The sequence below is a fragment of the Mercenaria mercenaria genome, chromosome 18, assembly GCF_021730395.1.
Source record: "Mercenaria mercenaria strain notata chromosome 18, MADL_Memer_1, whole genome shotgun sequence".
Lineage (NCBI taxonomy): Eukaryota > Metazoa > Mollusca > Bivalvia > Venerida > Veneridae > Mercenaria > Mercenaria mercenaria.
The window spans coordinates 26,045,567-26,058,765 of record NC_069378.1 but is presented as its reverse complement, the minus strand read 5'-3'; the positions used below and the strand labels follow the sequence as shown (position 1 = coordinate 26,058,765).

The 13,199-nt window shown below is 38.7% G+C and overlaps 1 protein-coding gene across 1 annotated transcript in view; it reads right to left on the bottom strand.

The window, feature by feature from the left end:
- The window catches only part of LOC128550698 (uncharacterized), a 57,182-nt gene that overhangs the window by 22,793 nt on the left and 21,190 nt on the right, over positions 1–13,199 (bottom strand). The gene's annotated exons all lie outside the window — the stretch shown is intronic.

Below are 13,199 nucleotides of genomic sequence, written 5' to 3'. Positions count from 1 at the left end.
TAATCTAAGAATTAATAAATCGTTAATATTTTTTGGCTTCAAATAATTTTAATTTAATAACACAATATCACTGGATAAGTCCCTGGTGAAATTAAGACGAGTACCTGATTTGAAGTTTACTATCTTCACAATTGTCAAATATTTTACTTTAAAAATGTATGCTGTTATTTGATGTCTTTGTGGTTCATTTCTTAAGTAATGACATAAAACATACACTATGAGGTGAACTTATAGATATGCAACTAGTGTAACCGATTATCCGATTATATCCGATTAATAGAATCGGTTGGCTTGTCCGATCATGCCGATTAATCGGTTGGCAAATTTAACCGATTTGCCCATCACTACTTGCACGGCATGTAATCAAGTATTGTGCATGCGCAATTATTGCTCGAGAGTAGACTGCTACATTGTCTTTAAGGCCAAACAATTTTCTGTTTCCCCGACCGGTGTAACGTTGTAAACTGACCCCCATAGAATAATGACCCCCAGGTCATTATTTTATATAGAATAATGACCCCCAGTCATCATTTTATATATAATAGTGACTCCCAGGTCATAATATTATGACTCCCCCACACGTAGAAAAATGACTCTCACATAGAATTGTGAACCCCTATAGAATAACTTACCTCTAACACAAACCCTAACTCTAACCCATCTAAGGTACACTTACAACATAATTGTCCGCCGGCGATAGACATCAGAGGATAATATGGTAAGGGCATCCGTCCGTGCGTGCGTCTGTGCAACATTTTTGTGACCGCAACTCCTCATTCATGATTTGACGGAGTTGATTCAAACTTTCAGGGATTACTACTACTACCGATGCCTAGTTGTGAAGGATTTGCTCCACCTCTTCGGGAGTTGTGGTCCTTTGTTACTTTTTTCTTATATATAATATCTTGCTTATAATGCGATGTTACAAAGTTACGAGGCTGTTAAAAGAACTATCTCACCGAATCTTGGAAAATTCTTGGAAAAATAAAACTTAAGCCTTTTGAAATATTTGAATCATGAAACTTTTATTGGTAACATTTAGATATAAAACATGTTTTAAACAAAATGGTCATGCACATTTAAAGCAGAGTTTCTTGATCTATGTTATAAGTATGTTCTACCTCGTACCTTGAAAGTTGCAGGGGTTGGGGTTCCAAGTTGCAAAAGGAATCCTTTATGTATCCCCCTTCCATTAGGTCATCTGTTTCTATTGGCAAAGGTTTAATACGGCGAAACAATATCCCTTTGGTGAGAACTATCCGCTTTAATAAGCAAGTGCACTACCATTGCGCCACCGAGGCTCACAAAAGTGGTAAGTATTTAAAGAGGATGCATAGTTCGGCATCAACCGGGAAAGCTGGTTTTTAAGATGCGTTGTTATGCCACCGCAATTCGAAGAATAGAGTGAATTTAGGTGGCTTGCCAGTCTTCTTTGACGTCCGTCGACGTAATAATGGTCGAAAAGTAAAGATATCGTATTGCCTTGATATTTAGTAATCATATACAAGGACACCTCTCCTTCATTTTGTACGATTCAGATCTTTTATATTCCTTTTTTGTTTAGCAAAGGGCTGTTTCGTAAAATTGATGGAAGTTGAAGTATCTGGAGTAAAAAATGGCTTATTTATTTCGCTGGATTAATTTCAAAAACAAAATGCGGATGCTCTTGATAAGGAAAACAGAATGATACAAGTCAGTGTTGTCAATTGGAAATTTCATAAAATGTCACTATGATGGGCGTTAAATGTTGTTTCTTTAAACGCGCGATCCTTTTGATTTTTGAGTAGCACCATAAGAGCTTCAGTGAACGATTTTTTCGATGGAAAACGGTTCAATTTACTAACGACTTACGCAGTCTTTTTGCAAGGAAAATTCTGAACAAGTTTATGAAATAAAAAAGGGTTTTTCCATGAAATATTTCACAAAATGCGGTAGAAGCAAATACTTGCATCGCGTGCATCATTGAAGTAGCCTAAACGTCATTCGACGTAACATAAGTTTCAACGTTTCAAAATCTTAATGTAATTGCTGCTTGTGAAAAATTTCACGGTAAGACCCCTATTTTCTATTTCATAGATTTTTTTATATTCGTGTTATTACTATTCAGTTTAACGCCTTCTTTTAGATAGCCAGAATTGGCTTGATTTCAGGCGGCGAGGATATCTGGGTTTCAATCCAGTACTTAACGCTGGGTTGCTTACCAGTACTCCTCTAGTTGAATGGGAAACATGGGTTTCACAATTTCCCGCTTCCCCGCCCGAGAATCAAACCCAGGCCTCTGAATTAAGAGTCAACGAACTTAACCACTCAGCAACACCAACCAAAGATTAATGTAAGTGACAAGTGGTTTGAATCATTTTCCGTAGACCAAACCTCTCACACAAGTTTGTATAGTGACGCTTTTGCATTCCAAGAATTGCACGTTTTGTTACGTTTAAACGCCCCACACAGTGAAAATAATGGAACAATCAATAACAAACTTCTAATTATCATTATGTTTCCCTTTTCACGAGCATTCGAAAAGTGGTTTAAGAAATCATTTAACACAGAAAGGACAAGCAATTCATGGAATACGAAACATCTAAAACATAAAAAATTAACAGAAGGTCTCATTGTTTATGGATAGCGAGTATCATGGCAATACTAGTATCTTTACTTTTCGGCCATTATGGCTTCCCCGACGTCAGAGAAGACTGGCAAGCCAATTTAACCCCTGGTCATAATATGATGACTGGGGTGGGGGGGGGGGGGGATGGGGTCATAATACATGTACTATAACCTGGAGTCATAATATTATGAACCCCAGCCTGTAATCATATTATGACACCCGGTCCTTATAATATCATGACTCCAAAGGGAAAATGAAGAATTGCTATCCTATAGAACAACAAAATACTATCTGTTTTCTTTAAATACTGACCCCTGTTATAATCTTGTACTTTCTTGATCTTTCATACACACCAAATATTTATACCCCACCCCCCCACCCCCCCCCGCCCCCCAAAAAAATACATTGAGTTTGTGGACCGTCAATATTTATCAAATGTTCGTATAATGTTGTAAAGTTTGTAGCGGTTCATCATTGTCCGAGTAAAAGCGTTCAGATTAACCAGGAACTTGATCTTATGATACAGAATAAGGTCTAAAATGACCATCCGGTACAGCTTCATGGTCGAGTCTGAGAGGACGGGAGGCGGACTTCGGATCGTAGGTCGTAGTTTCAAAACCCACCGATAACAATTTTTTTTTTCATCAAAGCCTCTTCAAACCAAAACTACGTGCTTGTCGAGCGACCGTGTCAACACTCATTCCTAACTTAAATTAAATTATGGTATGAGCAAAGATTCAACCAAACATTTCTATGTTTTCAATAACTCAATTTTAGACTATATTATATTTTAAGTGAATAGATGAGAAAAAAATAAGTTAGAAATAGGAAAATGCTAGTAATAAGATTATTTGTAAATAAAGCCTTACGTAGGAATGATTATGGATACGGGTCCTGGTCGGAAGCCATTGAAGCAGTGGCCTTGTGGGATTCATAAATGTTATAATTTTAATAGCAATCTTTACAAGATATTGTGAACCATTGGGTAACGTCGCTTGCAGGGTCACGTCAGGGACTTTGTAGATGTCTATTAATGACACTGTATTCTGTAAGACACAATTATTAGGTAAGCTTAAAGCTGATGAACTTGCGATTTTTCCCGAATTTTGATATTTTTAGCAATAAAATGTGTTTTCTTAGAATAATTGATACAGCAAACAAGAGGGTCATGGGTCATGAAGGTCTTATATCGCTCACCTGAGTACCATTGCTCTTAATGATAAGATCATGTTTTGACATAGACCACATGGGCATACACTTTATATATCATCAGGATAAAAAAAATAACTGTCCCTTTTGATCTATGGGTCACATACTAGTCAGGGCCAATCTCCATATCAAGTTTGAGGGTCCTAGACTCAAATGCTGCATTTTTGTACTCGCATGACTATTTCTTACCCTGGAAGACTTAAATTTATAGCATTTTAAACCAATCTCATTAGATGCTGCTGAGGTATATTCACTTACATAAAATAAAGGGAGGTAATTTGTCATAAATTCAGTCAAAAGTTATCTATCCTGATTGTCCAAGTCCATCTGATGGCATTAATGACATTTCAATTCAGTATCTTCATTGGTTACTGAGATGCACCCATTTCAATTTGAAACAAAGGGAGGTAATTTGACATAAAATCAGTCGATATTATCTACACCAGTAGTCTCAGTCCAACTAATGACAATAATGAAATTTCAAATGAGTACTATAAATACTTACTGAGATTAATCCCAAAAAATAAGGGGAGGTAATCATGCATTGGTGTAAGCATGTAGAAAATACATAGTACAATCTTTAACAACAATATATAAGAAAAATATTCATTTCGATAAACATTCAGTCAAGAGTTATCGAACATGACTATTTCTTACCATGGAAGACATAAACAACTTTTCAAACCAATCTCAATAGAAGCTGCTAGGTATATTCATTTACATAAAATTCTCTTTAAGTACGTTATTGATAATTAAATTAATGACTCTTTTAAATTTCATTTTTCAATAGGTGTACGTTTATTTCTTTGCGGTGCCTCTAAGTTATACTGCTGTTATGTCAGCTGTAGACGCAGTAACAGCAGCAGCAGAAACAACAACAACCACATCAACAAATATAAACAATAGAACCACGACGGAGACTTGAATTGATATCGAGTATGTTAGTAATAGGTTAGGTGGGGGTCAATATTTTATATATAAAATCGGGGGGTGGGGTGGTGGGGGGGGGGGGGGGGGTAAGGGGTCATTACTTTATAAGGGGTGTCAGTAGTTTATAGAAAAGGGGTCAATACTCTATATAAAATAATAACCGGGGGTCATTATTCTATGGGGTTTTACAGGTGTAATGAAGTATTTCGACCCCCGGTCATTATTCTATAGAAAATGTGATTCCTTTCCTGTAAAATATTGACTCCCCTTATAAAAAACTGACTCCCTTTGAAAACTCTATATAATAACGACCCCCCGGTCATTATTCTATAGAAAAAACTGACCCCTCCAAGTAAAATACTGACTCCCTAAAGATGACTCCCTTCGAACCTCATAGAATAACGACCCCGGTTATTATTCTATAGAAAAAGTGACTCCTTCCATGTAAAATACTCACTGCCGAAATTACTACATTCGAACTCTCATACAATATCGATTCCCGGACATTATTCTAATTAAAAAAGTTACTCTTTCCGTGTAAAACACCGGCTCCTAAAAAGACTTTCGACGATAATATCTATTAAAAAGTGATCCCCACCAAACCTAACGGACAATTTTACTAGATCTACAACTCTAATACCCTCCATTGCCAATAGTTAACATTTTGATTGTACTACTACTACTGGTGCCGCTACTTCTACTGCTATTACTACATGTACTTCTTCTTCTTCTACTACTACTTCTACTACTACTACTACAACTGCTACTACTGATACTACTATACCTGCTTCCACTAATACGTCTTGTACATCTACCTCTTCTTCTCCTGCTGCTGTTGTTGCTGTCACTTATTCCTCTGCTGCAGCTGCTGCTGCTGCTGCTACTGCAACTGCCACTACCACTGCCACTACTACTACTACTACTACTACTTTCTATTGTTGCCGCTACCGTAATTTACTGCCACTGCTAAGTATTGCAACTTCTATTAATACTAAGTTCTATGCTAGCAGTTTCTTGTGTAGTTTTCTTCTGAAGAATTACTTCATACCGAAGTTTGCAGGCATTATTGACACTGGTGTGTTTTGTGAACGTATTGTGAATTGTTATTTTCCTGAAAAAAAATGTATACACCAAGATACAGCGTCTAGAAATAGAATCCCTTTTCCCGTTGCGGAATGCTCTGATTTCTGTGTCAAGTGATGGTATCTGGGGCTAATGGTCAAACGGAAGGACGGACGGACGGACGGACAGTCCCCCTCCCCCGAGTGGGGGCATAAAATGCAGCAATTAGGCCTTAGATACATGAGTTATCACTAAATTTGACCAAATGACCGGGGGTCGTTTTTTTATGGGAGTCAATATTCTTCGTGAGGTTCAGCTTACTTCACGTGGCGTGGGGGGGGGGGGAAGTCATAGTACTATGATCTGGAGGTCATAATACTATGACCGTGGGGTCACTTTTTCTATAGAATAATGACCGGGGGGTCATTATTCTATGGGGTCGAAATACTTCATTACACCGGCCCTATGTTGAGCATAGAAATTTTGTTTTTATGAAAACTCTAAAAAAAAATTTGTTTCTCTGTAAATTATACCAAAATCGGTTCAGACAATACATTTTAGTCTCACCTTTCTCTTTAATCTTCACCCTGCTAAATTTCTAAAATGGACCGGCCCATCATTCAATTTTGGCAATACCATTTATTATTTAAAGTGGTGTTCAATTGAAATTTACTAACTGAATAGGGAACAGTGCAGACCATGATCAGCTTGCACGGATGTGCAGATTAATCTTGGTCTGCACTGGTAGCAAAGGCAAGATCAGTTGCCATCAGCAGGCTAAAGGTTAATTGCTTAGAAATGTAACATTATTTGTAACAAGAGTGTCAGAATGTATACGCACGTCACAGCAAGTTAGCAAATAGCATTTCAATTTGCAAATGAAATTTTCTGGTTGTTTAGTAATTATTGAAATTCTTTTATTTTTCAATTTCGGCAATACCATTTATTATTCAAAGTGGTGTTCAATTGAAATTTACTAACTGAATAGGGAACAGTGCAGACCATGATCAGCTTGCATGGATGTGCAGACTGATCTTGGTCTGCACTGGTCGCAAAGGCAAGATCAGATGCCATCAGCAGATTAAAGGTTAATTGCTTAGAAATGTAACATTATTTGTAACAAGAGTGCCATGATGTTACAATATACGCACGTCATAGCAAGTTAGCAAATAGCATTTGAATTTGCAAATGAAATTTTCTGGTTATTTAGTAAATATTGTAATTCTTTTGTTTTTCAATTTCGGCAATACCATTTATTATTCAAAGTGGTGTTCAATTAAAATTTACTGACTGAATAGGGAACAGTGCAGACCACGATCAGCTTGCACGGATGTGTAGACTGATCTTGGTCTGCACTGGTAGCAAAGGCAAGATCAGTTGCCATCAGCAGACTAAAGGTTAATTGCTTAGAAATGTAACGTTATTTGTAACAAGAGTGTTATGATGTTACAATATACGCACGTCACAGCAAGTTAGCAAATAGCATTTGAATTTGCAAATGAAATTTTCTGGTTGTTTAGTAAATATTGTAATTCTTTTGTTTTTCAATTTCGGCAATACCATTTATTATTCAAAGTGGTGTTCAATTAAAATTTACTGACTGAATAGGGAACAGTGCAGACCACGATCAGCTTGCACGGATGTGTAGACTGATCTTGGTCTGCACTGGTAGCAAAGGCAAGATCAGTTGCCATCAGCAGGCTAAAGGTTAATTGCTTAGAAATGTAACATTATTTGTAACAAGAGTGCTATAAGGTTACAATAAACGCACGTCACAGCAAATTAGAAAATAGCATTTGAATTTGCAAATGAAATTTTCTGGTTGTTTAGTAATTATTATAATTCTTTGGTTTTCTAAGTCCACAAAAATACCTTAAATTCACCTAAAATTTGAAAGTCTAACATCTATGTTGTGGCATAGAAAAGTGGTATTGGATTTTCCGTACGGTGAATTATAAAAAATTACAATATAAGTGATTTATAGTAACAACTAAGGGATTTTAATCATTTTTTTTCTTTAACCCCCCCCCCCCCCCCCCCCCCCCGATAAAAGTAAGTCCATACAAAAATCCTTACAAAGTAGAGATAGGTAAAAACACACATCAAATTTGGATGTAACATGGAAGTGGTCCCAAATTTTCCGTATAACTATTAATGAAAAAGTTACATTGTAAGCTATATATGGTAACAACAAAGGGAAGTAATTCTAAAGAAAGGACCTGTGCATGACACTAAAATTGTGCCTAGTTTCATCAAAATTCCTCAATGCATGAAGAAGAAATGCTCCGGACAAAGTCATTCTTGTATTATCTGACCTTTTGCCTCTAAGTGTGACCTTGACCTTAGACCTAGGGACCTGATTCTTGCACATGATACTCCGTCTCGTAGTGGTGAACATTTGTAACAAGTTATATCAAAACCCCTCCATGCATGAAAAGAAAATGCTCCGTACAAAGTTTTCATTCTTGTATCATTTAACCTCTAAGTATGACATTGACCTTAGACCTATGGACTCGGTTCTAGCACACGACACTACGTCTCGTAAAGGTGAAAAATTGTGCAAAATTACATCACAATCCCTGCATGCATGAAAAAGATATGCTCCGGACAAAGTCATTCTTGAATCTGACCTCTAAATTGGACCTTACCCTTAGACCTAGGGACCTAGTTCTTGCGCACTCCGTCTTTCAGTGTTTAACATTTGTGCCAAGGTATATCAAAATCCCTCCATGCATGAAAAAGAAATGCTCCGGACAAAGTTTTCATTCTTGCATCCTTTAACCTCTAAGTGTTACCTTGACCATAGACCTAGGGACCTGATTCTAGCGCACGACACTACGTCAAATAATGATGAACAATTGGGAAAAGTTACATCAAAATCCCTCTATGCATAAAGAAGATATGCTCCGGACAAAGTCACTCTTGAATTTGACATTTGACCTCTAAGTGTGACCTTGACGTTAGACCTAGGTACCTGGTTCGAACGCATGACACTCCGTCTTATGATGGTGAACAATTATGCCAAGTTTCATCAAAATCCCTCCATGCATGAAAAAGATATGCTATGGACATAGTCTGTTGACGCCGCCAGCCGAAACGTCCGCCATGGGCGTTTCCATAATACGTCCCGTTTTTCAAACGGGCGTATAATTATACTCAATGCCCTTAAAACCGCAAGGTTTTGGTTGTCAGATTTTTTTTAACTCAGAAATCTTTCAATATTATTTTATGTCGACCACATCAAGGTCAACCACGCGTGACGACACAGCGGCAAACCAGGCACATCCGGCTTACACACTTGGGGCAGCGTTTCGCACTGTCACAGAAACTGCACGTGAAACACAAGGCCGCACTCGTCCGACAAGCGGTGCTAAAACAGTTCGCCGACGTCTGTGGGACGCAGGGATAAGGTGCCGGCGTCCATATCATGGAGCTCGCCTCACTGGCAATCACCGCCGTTTGCGTAGAAACTGGGTCACTTTGCACTTTTGGTAGAGAAATAGGGACTGGCAGAATGTGTTATTCACGGGTGAGTGCAAGATCATAGTAGACTCGAGCGATAAACCTCAACACGTTGTAGTGGCTGCCGTTCACTGACCCGTGACTGATGTTCAGTAACCTACGAATCCCGCCAAAACTAGCCGATATACGTTGAGATAGCTGGGAAAAGGGCATTCTGGTATACTGCACTCTGCAGTGAGGACGCCATACACAAAGAATTAGAATACTATCCAGTATTTAAACTACAGCTAACTACGTAGTTCAGCTCGAAGGAGAGCACTTCCAATAAGTACGTAAACCATTACTTATTAATATGTATTAGTGGAAAAACACTATAATGGTGGCAGTGGTTTAAAAATTGTCGCTGCAAACGCTACCAAATAACGACAAGAGTGGGAGGTGTAACGATTGAAACTAATCGTTATCGACCAGACACAGAATAAGACCGTAATCAAGGCCTAAAATATCAACGTACAGCCTTATTTGGTATCTACCTACAGTCTTCGTTAGAACAGCAGAGAGCATACGGCTAATCCGAGATAATAAAAATTTCTACTGAATCTAGTGGAAATATTTGATCGATTCATTTTCTTAATTAATTCTTGTATGTTGCAGATAAACACTCTTTTACATCGACAGTTGTCATTTGTCAGAGCTCCTGTCTTTTGTTTGGTGTGGAAGGAGTGTAGTGGGTGTGGTCTGTCTATTAAAATAAGCAAACAGTTTACAGTTTTTGGTAAGTAGCTACATATTCTTCAAAATAATGGCGGAATCTCAGTCAAACACATCAACAACACTGTTGCCATAAATTTTGCACCTGTGGATGTACTTGTCACTATTCCAGGCATTCAGCTGAAACTAGCTAATGCTATAGCGGCAGTTAGGGAAAGTAGTGGAAATATTACACCGGTGATTTTATCAACTATTGCCCGTAGAACCTTTCCAGAGGAAGTCTTGAACAATATTGACTTCACTCTTAATCGAACCTTGCATGAACCTGAAAGTGATGATTCACAGGAATCATCAGGTGAACAGCCAGAATCTTCTGGGGAGCATGCTGAAGCATCCAAAAATCAAGATGGTCTCCAGAATGCTATAAAAGCAGAAAAGAAAAGAGGTACATGGGGGTCTGATTTTATGCATTTACTCTCATCTGCAAGGAGGATGATAACACGTCAGAATGATGCGGTAAGAGATGACATGGTAAGTAAATTACCTAGTGTCCCGAAAACTTCGACACCTACATCTAGAAATGTCCAGAATACATCTCAAAGGCAGTCAAGTTCTACCAATAATCGTTAAATCATTAAAATTGTTAAGAGAATGAGGCGAACAAGATCACGACTTGTATCTAAGTCTCATGCTTGTTATACATATGAAGAAAGTCATTTTCAAAGGATTACTATCCTAAAAATCGTAAGGGTAGAAAGAGTAATAGCTTATAGTTGTTCATTAACTGTAAGACAGAGTAGGTATTGTACTACTAGAAAAGCAGTATGAGCTGTCGTTCGGTTCACGAGGCAGTATAGACATTACCTGTTGAGGAAACACTTTCAGGTAAGAACATTTCAAGCATATTAACGCTGATATACTAGATTCAGAGAGCCACAAGGTCAGTTGGCGAGGAACTATCACAGTAAAATATGGCGTTGCAACACAGGCCTGGTCGTAAGCATGGAAACGCTGATGTACTGTTGAGAATGCCGGCAGATGGATGGTACGGATCATTTAATGCTGGGGTACGACTAAAACACTTGCCTTGTGGTGGGTGTAAGTTTTGTACGCGAACTCATGAAAATTGGACTTCCTTCACAGAAGAAGTAGACGACACAGTATCAGTGGTAAATGGATCACTCCCGGATGATATTGCAAGGGCTAGGCACTCTTGTAATCAGGTAGGTGTATCGGATTACCTGGAGGGCATGGGTACGACTGTCTACGTGCAGAAGAATGAATCTACGGACTACTTGCGGAATAGCGATATGGTTGAACCATGCTGGGACCATTATTATCTCGCAATGAAGGCTTGCCATTAAAACAAAGGAAAAGTCTTATAGATGTTAGTCAACTAATAGTTAATATTTAATGAGCTCATGAGTCTGAAAACCACAGACAAATGAAATGAGACTATGATCTCCGGCAGAGAAATTACAAGGTGGGTAACATAGTCTAATTATTAGATTCTGCAGTGCTAAAAGGAAATGCAGAAAACTCCTCCGTGGAAAAGAACGGGGTAATATCTTAGAAATTATCTTCTTACCTTTTCCGGGTAAATTTGAGAAATAATGTATTCGTGGCAAAGCACGACTGTCTTGAACCATGTCGGGAAAGAGATTCCTCAGTGGATAACAACACTGGCTAGAGAATCCAGGACAGGCGAAAACAACCGCTATAAATCTAGATAAGTACAAGTGCAAAGAATGTAAACACCATAATATAATGTTGGTAAATTTGTCCTTATCATTTCAGAACTTCCAACAGAATCATTTGGACAGCAAGAACTAAATTGAGTCAGCAAGGGAATTACAAACTCCTTACATCGTCTGCCAGCTTGGAAGGTGCAACTCAGTCTTGACATTAGGTGTAGGGTGCCAACGTGTATCCCTATTTCCGTGTACCAAAACTGGTTGGTAATCCAGGTAGCTGTACTTCGAAACCCAGAAATTAGCGATAAAACTGTACTGGTCAGAAACCCAGTAATAACACTTTGAATCAAAAGTGAGTAAATTTAATCTACTGGTTAGAAAACCAGTACTATATAACTATACTGGTTAGAAAGCAAGTAATAGTACTTCGATATCTAGGAGTACAATGTCTGAAGACTCGGTGTGTGTGTGTATAGGACCAGTAAACACCATCCCAAGATCCACGTCAGAGGGCAATCCTTCATAGGAGGGGGAGGAGTGTAGTTGCTGCGGTTCACTGACCCGTGACTGATGTTCAGTAGCCTACGGCTCCCGCCAAATCTAGCCGATGTACGTTGGGATAGCTGGGAAAAGGGCATTCTGGTATACCGCACTCTGCAGTGAGGACGCCATACACAAAGAATTAGAATACTATCCAGTATTTTAAATACAGCTAACTACGTAGTTCAGCTAGTAGGAAAGCACTTCCAATAAGTAAGTAAACCATTACTTATTGATATTTATTAGTGGGAAAACACTATAACGTCTACAGACGTCGCGGTGAACGCTTCCAAGAGCCTTGAATACGTGAGGTGGATAGATGGGACAGGGCGTCAACAATAGTCTGGAAGAGGTAGACGGCGGGCTGCTGGGCGTGATGCGCTTACGGCCCAACGCTATATCAACGAGGTACTTAGGCCTGTAGCTGTACTGTGTACTTAGCAGCATCAAAGAATGCTTTTACAACATGACAATGCTAGACCACACGTTGCCCGTCTTACTTGTCAGTTCTTACGTGGCAACAACGTCGACGTCATTGATCAGTGGCCATCTTTATCGCCTGATCTCAATCCAGTTGAACACTGTTGGGAATACTTGTAGGAAATTTCCGGAATTTGCATCTCGATAATGCCGCCGACCTCAGGGCGGCGATTCGTCGGGAGTGGCGTCAAATTCCGATCCAATTCATCCAACGTCCCACACGGTCAATGAGGAGGCGTTGCCATGCAGGGATCACAGCCAATGGTGGACACACTTAGTATTGACTGCGTTGGCAGTGCAAAACAAATTTGGTCACAATTGATTTGTACAATGTGTTTGCAGAAAATGTTCTGACGTGTCAACGGTTGTTAATTTTTTTTCATGGATGAAATTGTTCATAAATGATTGGAATAGCAGCTTTGTTTATGTTTGTTCTATTAAATCTCTTAACATTGGCTAGAAATCATGCCAAACCCAAACTTGCGTTTTTAATGGCCTTAAGT